At 31.5% G+C, this 13,120-nt stretch overlaps 1 non-coding gene across 1 annotated transcript; it reads right to left on the bottom strand.

Annotated features, from left to right (window-relative positions):
• Positions 1-10,357: 10,357 nt before the first annotated feature.
• Positions 10,358-10,464, bottom strand: LOC139856382 (small nucleolar RNA R71). Its single transcript, XR_011761867.1, has one exon. It is a non-coding gene; the product is annotated as a small nucleolar RNA R71 (small nucleolar RNA).
• Between the last annotated feature and the right edge of the window lie 2,656 nt (positions 10,465-13,120).

Here is a 13,120-nt window from a genome sequence, read left to right as displayed (position 1 = left end):
TATTAATTGGGACCCGGTTTAAGTCTTGACATTTTAATAGTAGACCAACATTTATGTAACTATTTAAAAAAAAAAAAAAAAAAAACTGTATTCTATAAATCTGTTTATTTTTTTATTTTAAAAAAAATAAAAACTTTCGGTGTAATATATGTGACCACATCCCATTCATTCATAATATAATATTAGGTTTATTTGTATCATCACATATTCTAGAGACCAAAACATAATACATATATATATGTATATAGAGTGACTACATGTTTTCATCTCCAAGTACCAAACGAACAGAGCAAGCCATGTACTTTAAAAAAAAAAAAAATTATTTATATTTCTTTTTTTTTATCTCTTTTTTTTCATTAAAAAAATAAATAATATAGTCTCTATATTTTGTAACTAGTAATAAACTTCTAATATACAAACGATCAGACGCTATAAACTTTTAGATCCTATTTGATTTGTTTAAATCCCCAAAGTTCATGTACCGTAACCGAAACTAACGGTTTAAATCGATTAATCCATGATGAGTTTCGTTTGATTCATTCACATATAGTGGAAGAAGATGACCAAAACATATTAAAACATGTATATTTAATCTTCAATAGATTTTGATTCAAACCCTTTTTTTGTACTAAAACATATAAAAGGATGTTAGTAATAAAGCAAAAAAAAACATCTAAATCCCAACCCATTAATTTAAGTCTCGATAGTTCGCGTATTATAGCCCAAACCAACGACTTCATTATTTGATCTAGGTTTGTTTTGATTGGTTTCATTTCTAGATACAGACACTAGATGGTTTATACAACCTACTAATATGAAAATATTTAGATTAGTATAAGGTTTACCTTCAAATTGAAACCGTATACGTATTAAATTTTAGCACGAAACTTCTCGTTCACGGTACGTATCACACAATGGACGCCTAGATATTACAACTTCAAGTTTGCATTTAGGTGAGGAGGTATATGGTTATGTGAGATATACGGTGAAAGAATGGTACATCAATTGAAAATGATAGGCATATCTCCTACATGTATATGTAGTCAATGAGAAAATACATTTCAAAAAAAAAAAAAAAATTAAAAGATTTGCTTTATAATTTGGAATGTCGTGTGACAATGAAGGAATAGATAATGCAATTGACGAAATGAGTTGGACGTGATTAAGTTTCCAGCCATGTTACTAAATTTAAGTTTCATGTATTAAAAGAGAAGTCAACCTCTTATATCCTATCCATGAATATATTTGTTTATTAATAGAACGAATTTCGGTTATCACAAATTTTGTTAAGGACCAAAGTCTTAATATTTTGAAAGACAACGAAACTTTGAAGTATTAGATCATATCATATGAAGAAAAAAAAATAGTTTCTATGGACCTACACTTAAGAGTTAATAATAGAGATGGTTTCTCTAGATTAAAGTCAAAATTTAAAACTAGAAATCTTAAGCATAAGAATATGCTACACATAAATATTATAAAAAAATTTATAATTAAATATAACGTAGTAATGTTATTTAATCCAATAGAAGACATAGTAGTCAATTAACGGGTACGAAACAATAAACCACTAACGGTCTCGAAAGGTCGTCTGGTTTGAAAACCGAAATGGTTCGCCGGATAGAAATCCACGACACGTAAAAATGTACAATTTAAATACGAATACAAATATTCATATAACACATAATAATTAATATATTATTACTAAAATAATAATATAAGTCATAGAAATGATGTGGAACGAATAACAATTAACGGGCGTTAAATAATAAACGGTAAAAGATAACAGAAAAAGTAGGGTCGTGACACAACACTACTTCAAAAACATTCATACTTTAAACTCGAAGGTTTCAGAATTTAGAAACTAAACAGTTTCTTTTATGATGTAATACAGATAACGCGAAGAGGTAAATGATTTTAGATAAGAATAGTTATGAAAATATCTTCAGAAATATCGAGGATATTTATAATGAAAGATACGATAATATCTTAGAATTTCTAATATCAGAGGACGATGAAGAATATTGTCAGCAAGAGTTTAGAGTCAGAAGCAAGGTATTCGTTAATGACTTCAGCAGATACTGAGTCATTTGGATTCTTTGAAGGCAGGTTTAGTCTTTGTGATATTTCCACATCCTCCTTCATAGTTTGCTCAATCCGTTTTCCAGTTCCAAACATTCTCTTTTTCTGAGCTTTGCCAACACACTATTTTTTTATCATCAAACTTTTTACTGTTAAGGTCATTTACAGTTTTTGCTGCTTCATCAGCATTTTTCAAAATTTCGAGAACTAGTTCACAGTTTAGGGTGTTTTTCAGAAACTTCACATTCAAAGTATGTAAGTCTTGGAGGAAGACGTTATATGTATATTTATATATATATATATAACTGTTGGCGTAGAATCGTTGCGAGATTCGAAAGACTGATTGCTAATACTTGGTAGTTGGTATGACAATTATTGTTACAAGATGTAGATGAGTAAATGATGGGGTTTCGATAAATATAATGATTTTTCGGAAAGTCCTAGATCATTACGGTTGCTGGTAAATTTACTGCTAATGGGGTGGAATATAAACGGTTCCCCGATAACGATGGCAAAAGGGCAACGTATATATAGAGGTTATAATAAAACTGTTTCAACTGAAAAGTCGAGGTTGACTTGTTGGAGCTGTGACAAAACTGACTACTTTGGAAAGGAATTGAAAATTTATTTTATCTAATAAATTCCAAAGGGTCTGACACGGATACGTGTTAAACTATGACTTTGGTTTGGAGGGTTTTTCAGGTGCATGATTGTGGGTAACATGTGGTCGGATCATCATCTCGATTGTTCATTATTTGAAGTGTCTTCAGGAATTTCGAGGAGTATGAACATAAATTGTAATCGTTAATATACCTATGATGTTCTAGAATTTTGAATGATACGAATATTTTTTCGGGTTTTATGATTGGAAGTGATGTTTTAGCACAGTTTTGAAGTCAAAGTATAGCTTTGAAAGCTGTAGGGATCTAAGAGTGATGATATTGGTTATATCTTGACTTGGATTCTGATATTTTACAATCAGAATATGTAATTGAATTTGTTATGAAAATGGTTGTCCCGATTTTATAAGCGAATGTATATTGTTGTGAGAGTAGTGAGTATAGTTAATGATTCAGAATTTAAGAATGTACAGTGTAATATATTATTATGAAATTTAAATATCTTTTGGGTACTACCTACCCGTTAAATTTTTTTTCACAAATAATATTTTGTACAAATGAATTTTATTACAGTCATTATGAAAACATATGTATATTTTCTTCAGATGTAATACAGATTTAATGAGTTAATATTAAATTAAACTCAATTGATTTACGGTTGGAACTAGAATTGAATAATTCCTAAAACTTTAGAAATTACATAATCTTCGCGAATTATTTCTTCAACGTAAATGAAATCATGAATCAATACTTCATTATTCATTTTTATAGATATTTCTTCGGTGAATGATGTTGGTGCTCGTGGAATTCTTGCGAACTTCGCAAAATACGAATGATGTTGTCTAGAAAGTTTCGAGTATATCGAAGGTGTAAAATCAAATATGTAATTGAGTAATACACTTAGTTTATTATGAAATGGAATTCATTGAATTTGAAACAGAGATTGTAGTCAATGATGGTTAAGTTGCTAATGAAGGATGTACATTATAGCATATTAGTCATATGAATATGAATTAACTGAGTAATATCTACCCCTTTTTCAATTCATACATAACAGCTTAGTACGAAAAGATATATTATGTTTCCAAAATTAATATAATATATAAATTCTTTGGAAATAATGAGTTAATACTTTATAATTCATTATTTCAATATATCCATAGGTGATTGTGGTGTTGATATCGTTTGTGGTTATGTAACTGGTGGAGCTTGTAGTGTTACAGGTGTTGCTGGTATTGGTAATACTAATGGTGATGCCGGCGGTACTGACGGTGCTAGTGATGCTGACGGTACTGTTGATGCTACTAGTAAACAAGTCTAGCTTATAATTCGTGCATCATACTTGTCAGGGTTTATATTCTTCCCTGTATCATCTCTATCCATCCATTCATCTTGGTTTACGGTTGTGATTAGAATAAATAATCTTTAAAACTTTAAAGATTACATAATCACCATAGAATATTTCTCCGATGAAATTATGAATCAATATGTCATCATTTGTTGTTGTTGGTACTCCTTGGTATCTATGGTGTGTGTGACGTCAATGCTCGAGATACCGTTTGTGATGTTGAGGTGTGGGATGCGGATGTTGCTGTTGGTGGTGGTGATGGTACTGTTGGTGTTGCTGATGGTGGAACTATTGATGCCGGTGATGCTGCTGGTGCTTGTAACCTTTGCACCATATTCTCCAAAGCCAATACTCGAGCGCGGAGCTCGTTGACTTCTTCTTTTACACCGGTATGATCTGTGGTTCGGATGAGCGGGTGAATAAGATCTAGAATTTGGGATAGTATATAATCGTGTCGAGATACTCTGGAAATGAGAGAGAAAATGGTGTCTCAAACAGGTTCGCCAATAAGTGCTTCAGGTTCTTCGCCAAGAGGGCAATGTAGTAGATGGAAGGGATCGCCTTCTTCTTGTCTCCAATGATTAAGTATGCTACGAACCTATCCCCAATTCATCCAGAATAAATGATGGCTTATTGGTTGATCCATTTCGGTCACACTGCTTTCGGAGCTCGAGTGAAACTCCATATCGGAATCCGAGGGAATTGAACTAGTGGCGAGTTCCATTTCGTATGATTGAATAAAGGATTTTTCGATATGAAATGATTTTCGGCTATCGGATGGTATTCTAATTTCATAGAATATCTATATATATATAGAACAAAAGATTTCGTAGATTACGGAGGAATTTACGGAATATGTCAGGCAAAGTTTACAGTAACAGATACGCTAAGATGTGAATTAGCAGATACGCTAAGATATGAATTTTGTTTATACACTATTCATGCAATCAATGCAGTAAAAAGTGTCTAGACTAAGAATGATAAACAGGTGATTTTCGACAAAAATGATAAGCAAAACTTTTGACATGCAGACATGGTCGAAGTCCAGACTCACTAATGCATCTTAATATCTATCAGTTAAACATACTAATGCAAGACCTGGTTCGCTAAGACCATCGCTCTGATACCACATGAGACGACCCGTCCTAATCCATAAGGACGAATACAATAACATATGATTACATTGCGAGGTATTTGACCTCTAAATGATACATTTTACAAACATTACATTCGTTTTTAAAAGACAAACCTTCATTACAACGAAATTTGACAGACATGCATACTATCTCATAATATATCCAAACTATGAATGACTTATTATCAAACTTGATAAACTCAATGACTCGAATGCAACGCCTTTTGAAATATGCCATGAATGACTCCAAGTAATATCTTTAAAATGCAGAGCGGAAGATTTCCTTAATACCTGAGAATAAACATGCTTTAAAGTGTCAGCCAAAAGGTTGGTGAGTTCATTAGTTTATCATAAATAATCATTTCCATTAATTTAATAGATCACAAGTTTTTCATTTTTATTTCTCATAAACATCATGCATCTGCATAAAAATCATTCATATGGATTGAACCCCTGGTAACCGATATTAACAAAATGCATCTAGAATATCCCCAAAATAGAACCACTTGTCTGTAGAAAAAAATTGAAGTACTAAAGCAATTCAAATTCTCTGACTGGGGCGTGTCAAATCTCATAGATCTATCTTTAGGATTCGCGTCAATTGGTGGCAATTATAATAAACACCAATTCTTAGGCTACCAAGTTCAACAAGGGCGATATCTGGTATAAAAATTCAACCATAGAATGTAGTTTCGATTACTTGTGTCTATTTCATCAAACATTTATAAAAGTGCATGTTTTCTTAGTCCCAAAAATATATATTGCAAAAGCATTTAAAAAGGGAGCAAATGAAACTCACAATACTGTATTTCGTAGCAATTATGCATATGACGGCACTGAACAAGTGCAAGGTTGGCCTCGGATTCACGAACCTATATTAAGTATATATATATTTATATGTTGGTCAATATCTGTCTAACAATTTAGGTCAGGTCATAGTGTATCACAATCCTAATGCTCGAGATCGATATGCAAAAGTCAACAAAAGTCAATTTGACCCAAAATGATTTATAAAATCTATACATGTTTATAAAATCTATACATGTTTTATATATTTTTTAATATATTTATCGGATTTTATTAGGGTAAATGATACAAGTCATTTAAATAAAAATTTATTAAAATTTATATATGATAAAATATACTTTTATATATCTCAATTAATAAAATTATAAAGTTCACTTAATATTATAAAAATATAGTGATATGTATTATTATTGTAATTATATTACGTGTGATAAAAATATCTTTGTATCACACATTTATTTGATAAAATAATATTGATAATAATAATAATAAGTAAAAGTTGTATTATTTTGTAATAATAATAATTATTATTATTATTCTACTAATAATAATAACAATATTTATATTTACTAATGATGATATTAATTCTTATAAAATGATAATTCTAATAATGATAATTTTAATAATAACGATACTTTTCAATAACAATGATATTTCTATTAATAATTATAATTTTAATAAAAATGATATTTTTAATATTAATGATGCTTTTAATAATAATAATGATAAAAATAATAAAATGATAGTTTTGATAAAAATAGTAATTATTTTAATAATAATAATAATAATAATAATAATAATAATAATAATAATAATAATATTGATTATTAGATAATAATAATAATGACGATAATAACGACGATAACGATACCGATAACGGTACGATAACAATAACAATAACGATAACGATAACGATAACGATAACGATAACGATAACGATAACGATAACGATAACGATAACGATAACGATAACGATAACGATAATAATAATCATTTTAACAATAATACTTAAAATTATAGATAATTCAATTGACGATAACTTTTAATCCGTTCATCGAAATCATACACTTTCTAAATGAAAAGTTATTAATTTTTCACCAGTTTTCCAACGACATGCATGATAAGGCTAAAAAGGAACATATATTTCATAGTAATATCCCTTCTAAATAATAGGTTTTCATATGTAATTGTATTATATTTTCATTGTAATTGTTTAAATAAATAAGTGCGAAGACAAAAGGCGAAAACGAAGATTTGAAGACACAAACGTCCAAAAAGCTCAAATGTACAAGATACAATTCAAAAGGTTCAATTTATTGATGAGAAACGTCTAAAAATGACAAGAGTACAAGTTACAAAACGTAAAGTACAAGATATTAAATTATACGAAAGGACGTTCGAAAATCCGGAACCGAGGCATGAAGCAACTTTCAACGCTCGACGCAACGGAGCTGAAAGTACAAGTCAACTATGCACAAGAATATAATATAATATTTAAATAATTCATAATAAGAATAATATTAAATAATAAAAAGTTGTTAATTGAGCATAGTTCAGGGGTCATAAGTGAAAATTTCAATTTATCATTTGCCTATAAAAGGCCATCTAAATCGATGATTTAGATACACCTTTTTCCAATCTTCTTTCTTTCTTATGTAATTTATATTTATATTTATAATATTAAGTTTAATTTAAGATTAATAATAATTGGGTTATTGTAAGAAATGTTTTACGGGTTTTAAAGTAGAGACTCTGTCCGTGTAACGCTACGCGATTAATAATCACTGTAAGTTATGTTCTTCCTTTTTAAATTAATGTCTCGTAACTAAGTTATTATTATGCTTATTTAAGCCGAAGTAATCGTGATGTTTGACTAAATATTAAGACGGGGTTATTGGATTTTGTACCATAATTAAGGTTTGGGCAAAAGACCGACACTTGTGGAAATTGGACTATTGACTATTAATAGATGGGGGTATTGTCTAATTGAGTGACAACTCATTGGAGTCTGTCGAACCTATCTTCAAATTAATTATCCTAATAATTAATAATGATTATGGTTGTCCTATTTAGTGACGTTCATATGGAATCTATTATAATCATTTAATTAATTATTCGGGTTGGGTAATTGATTATTCAAACTGATCAAGTGGGTAAATTAATATTCATATCTAATCAAAACAGGGGTAGATTACATACAGTGATAACTGGTGTAATTGTTGACAGAAGTGATAACTGCGTCACAGTTTAAATCCTTAATTAGTTGGAATATTTGACTTCGGGTATAAGGGTAATTTGACGAGGACACTCGCACTTTATATTTATGACCGATGGACTATTATGGATAAAAACCAGATAGGTATCAAATAAACCATGACAAAAGACAATTAACCCGAGTAACAATTTATTAAAATCAAAACGTTAAACATCATGATTACAGAAGTTTAAATAAGCATAATTGTTTTATTGTATTTTTCATCGCACTTTTATTTTCTGTCATTTTATTTTCTGTCATTTTATTTATCGCAATTTATTTTACGCACTTTAATTTTTGTCATTTATTTTTACGCTTAAAATCGACAAACCGGTCATTAAACGGTAAAATCCCCATTTTATAATAATACTACTACTTATTTATATATATATTTTTACAAATAAACTTAATAATATAGCGTTAACTTCACCAGCTCCCTGTGGAACGAACCGGACTTACTAAAAACTACACTACTCTACAATTAGGTACACTGCCTATAAGTGTTGTAGCAAGGTTTAGGTATATCCACTCGATAAATAAATAAATAAAACTTGTGTCATATTTTGTAGTATTTCCTATTAAAAATTTAATAGTATTTTATACCCCTCCGCTACCACATCAAGTTTTTGGCGCCGCTGCCGGGAAGCACTAAAATGCTATATTTTTAATTTATATTTGCAAAAATAAAAAAAAATAAAAAAACGCATAAAAAAAAAAAACAAACAAAACAAAAACGTAAAAAAAAAAAAAAATTATTTTAAGTTTTATTACCTTTAGATTTTTAGACTCAGTCACAACTTTTAGTATTAAGTTTAGTTTTGCCATAGTTATTTTCATTTTTAGATTTTTAGGCTTTGCCGTAAAATCCCTTAAGTACTTATTCCTTAGACTAAGTTTTATGTGCTTTAGAATTTTGTGACGCCATTTTTCGCGCTATTTTCTTATTTTTATTTTTCGACGCGTTTACCTATGTATCAATTACAATTCCAATTAGTGATCTCCATTTGTAGCTTTAATTTTAAGATAGTGATCGTTATAAGGTTGGATTAACCGCGTGTTTACAAACCACTCTTCGTCTTTTTCATTTTTCGACACTTTTCGACGCGCACTCTTTTTCTCTCTTATTTCTCGCCATTCTAGTTTTTAGGACTTAGATTTTTTTCTACTTCTTCTCTAAATTTCTTAAAATTACGAAAATTTATTTTAAGTGGTTAAATTGATAGACATCAAAATTTTCTGGTTCGTAGTAATAGTTGAATTTGTACGTGGACCGGGTTATTGGAGCCAAACAGTACTCAATTATATTGAGACCAAACGAATCCTGCCCCTCTGCTGCATCTTTTGGCTATTCGAAACGTGGGCAAAATCAGAAAAGTCTATTAATTGGATAACTTATATAATTTTTCTTTCCTTTTAAAAACTAATAGGATATTCAGTGAATGCACCGAGTAAAACGTTCACCACCTTTCATACGTTCACCACCTGTAACTCGATCAAGACATCTAGCAAATATTGTCGCCGTTGATTTTTCTTTAGAATCGTCATCTAGTCGAACAAGAACTCCAACTCAAATTTCCGATAATCCATCTTTTGAACCCGACTTCACAATTAAGAACCCGGAGCATATTCAAGGACAATTCCAAGATCCTGAACCACTAATTATTCCTCCTGAGCCACAAACCATTAAATCAGAATTCTCTAGTGATTCGTATTCAACAAATTCAATTATGGAAGTAACGGAACCTCTAAGTATGGAAAAACGAATGAGAGCTAAGCGCACTGGCCAAGGTCACGCCATTATTAAACCAGAAGTTAATGCTCCAGATTATGAAATTAAAAGACAAATCCTACACATGGTAACTAATCAGTGCCAATATAGTGGTACGCTAAAAGAAGATCCCAACGAACATCTTCGTACCTTTAATAGGATCTGTACACTATTCAAAATCCGAGAAGTAGAAGACGAACAAATCTATCTCATGTTGTTTCCCTGGACTTTAAAGGGAGAAGCCAAAGATTGGTTAGAATCGTTACCTGAAGGGGCGATTGATACATGGGATGTTTTAGTTGAAAAATTTCTTAAACAATTCTTTCCGGCATCTAAAGTCGTGAGACTTCAAGGAGAAATTGTTACGTTCACACAAAAGCCAAATGAAACATTATATGAGGCGTGGACAAGATTCGGAAGGATGTTGAGAGGATGTCCTCAACACGGTTTAGACACTTATCAAATAGTACAAATATTCTACCAAGGTGTCAACGTTGCTACACAGAAAGACATCGACATAACAGCTGGTGGTTCCATTATGAAGAAAACCGCAACTGAAGCTTACAAAATTATTGATAACACAACATCCCACTCTCATGAGTGGCATCAAGAAAAAGATATCTTTCGATCATCTAAAGCGGCTAGAGCCGATTCTAGCCATGACTTTGATTCCGTTTCCGCAAAAATAGATGCTTTCGAAAGACGAATGGAAAAGATGAATAAAGATATTCACGCAATACGAATCAGTTGTGAGCAATGCGGTGGACCACACTTATTGAAAGATTGTCACATTGAACCAACATTGGAACAACGAGAGAATGTTTCCTATATGAACCAAAGGCCTGGAAATAATTATCAAAATAATTATCAACCGCCAAAGTTAAACTTCAATCGAAATCAAAACATTCTTTACAATCCAAACGGACCCAACAACAACTCGTACAACCAACAAGGTCCGAATAACCAACCAACTCAAAACAACACTTTCAATCAACAAAGACCTAGCTTATATAAACCACCACAACAAACCGAAGAGAAAAAGCCAAATCTAGAAGAAATGATGGCAAAGCTAGTTGAATCTCAAACACAATTTATTACATCTCAAACCCAAACGAATGAGAGGTTTGATCAGTCATTAAGAACTCAACAAGCTTCCATTTTGAATCTAGAAAAACACGTAGGTACTCTTGCTAGCATGATGAGTGAGAGGGAACAAGGAAAGCTACCGAGTAATACTGAAGTAAATCCTCGGAATGAGAATGTTAATATGGTGTCAACGAATTCTGAAAAACCAGCACCAGAAGATGGGAAGGTTTTAGATGTGAGTAACAATGAAGAAGTTACACCACCACCACCACCACCCGAGTATGTAAAGCCAGTGGTGACACCATACAAACCACCCATCCCGTTTCCAAGAAAAGGAGTTGAGTATGAGCAAGTAATAAGTAATAAAGATTGTGATACTTCTGGAAAGAAGAAGAAGAAAAAGAATAAGAAAGTACAAGAAACAAAAGCCGTAGAAGTAAACCCGGTGAATACAGTTCCACCAAAACCTCCACCTAGGGTAGGTGATCCGGGTGAATTTATTGTTCCTTGTCTACTTAGTGATTGTGTCATGTATAATGCACTAGCAGATTTAGGTGCAAGTGTGAGTGTTATGTCTCTTTCATTATATAAGAGATTAGGAGTAGGTGAGTTAAGTCCAACGGATATGAGTGTTCGACTCTTTGATCAAACCATTAAGCACCCAGTTGGAATTGCTGACAACCTACCCATTCAAGTAGGTAATTTAACCTTTCTAGTCGAATTCATTGTCATTGACATAGAAGAGGACCCAAACATTCCTCTAATTTTAGGTCGACCATTCTTAGCGTCCACCGGGGTGTTCTTTGATGTAAGAAACGGTAGAATGACACTTAGTAGTGGTGATAAATCGATCACCTTTATGATTCGAAAGTCTAAATCTCCACCAACCAAAACCGTTGAACCAGCAAAAACGATTGGTAAGAACCATGTTGTTTTACCAACTCCAACGGTAGTGCTTAACAATAATAAAACGCCTAAGTGTGGGGAAAATGAAGTAACACCTAATGATGACATGATAACAAAGAACCCCGTTGTTGATACGAAATTAAATGACCCCGTTATTAATAGTTCAATGAAGAAACTTATTAAACGGATTCGCGATGCTATAACCAAGGGGAACTTTAAGTTATGTAACCGGTTAGTATCCAATCTATCGCCTAAAGAAAAGGTGAAGCTAGTTGAAATTGTGGATATTACACAGGAATCCGACCAATGGCTTAAAGAGAAAGTCACAGATATGCAAGTTGATTATGGACCAAGAGAAATTGACGATGAAGTTAATCACAATTTTGACACTACAGCTACCTAAGTATGGGGAGATTCAAGTGTTCTAAAAAGAAAATGCTGTTTGGAGTTAGTTGTTCTGTTCTCGTGTAGTTTCGAGAATGGAATCCGATTGGTCTTTTCCGCTAGCAGACACTAAAGAACTAGTTTTCTCCCCCCATTCTGAATTTTTGTTTTTTAGGTTTTATATAAAATTAATATGTTTTTTTTTAAATTTAATGTTTTGTGTGATTTTAAAAACAAAAATTGACTTTATTTCATTAAGTTAAAAAAAAATTGATTTCTAAAATTCGTCGTGAGTTGAAGACTAGGTCGTTGAACCGAAATTGCTTTACCCGAGGGCGGGACGAAAAATTTTGTTATCATTATTGATTTAAAGTATGCAAAAAAAATACTATGTTTTATAAAGTTTTGAACGTGGGGTTATATACCAAACTTCAAAAATATGTATATATATGTTTGTATTTTATGTTATATACAAAACAGGGTAAAACAACGCACTTTCAAAGACTGTCATTAAGTTCAGCAAAAGGTACTAATTTTGACGACAAGAAGCAAAATATCAAATATGAGATAACAACAAGATGTTTGCAAACTGGGTATTTTTAATCATTTCTCTGCGCTAATCAACCTCATGAATTTATAATTATAGTCTGATTTCATGCAAATGAGGGCATTGCATGATCTCAAGTGTGGGGAAGGGTTATAAATTCTCTCGGGTTTGCACTTAGTTTAT

The sequence above is a fragment of the Rutidosis leptorrhynchoides genome, chromosome 6 (genome assembly GCF_046630445.1).
Source record: "Rutidosis leptorrhynchoides isolate AG116_Rl617_1_P2 chromosome 6, CSIRO_AGI_Rlap_v1, whole genome shotgun sequence".
Classification (NCBI taxonomy): Eukaryota; Viridiplantae; Streptophyta; class Magnoliopsida; order Asterales; family Asteraceae; genus Rutidosis; species Rutidosis leptorrhynchoides.
The sequence above is the reverse complement of the archived record's forward strand: the minus strand, read 5'-3'. Positions and strand labels throughout refer to the sequence as shown.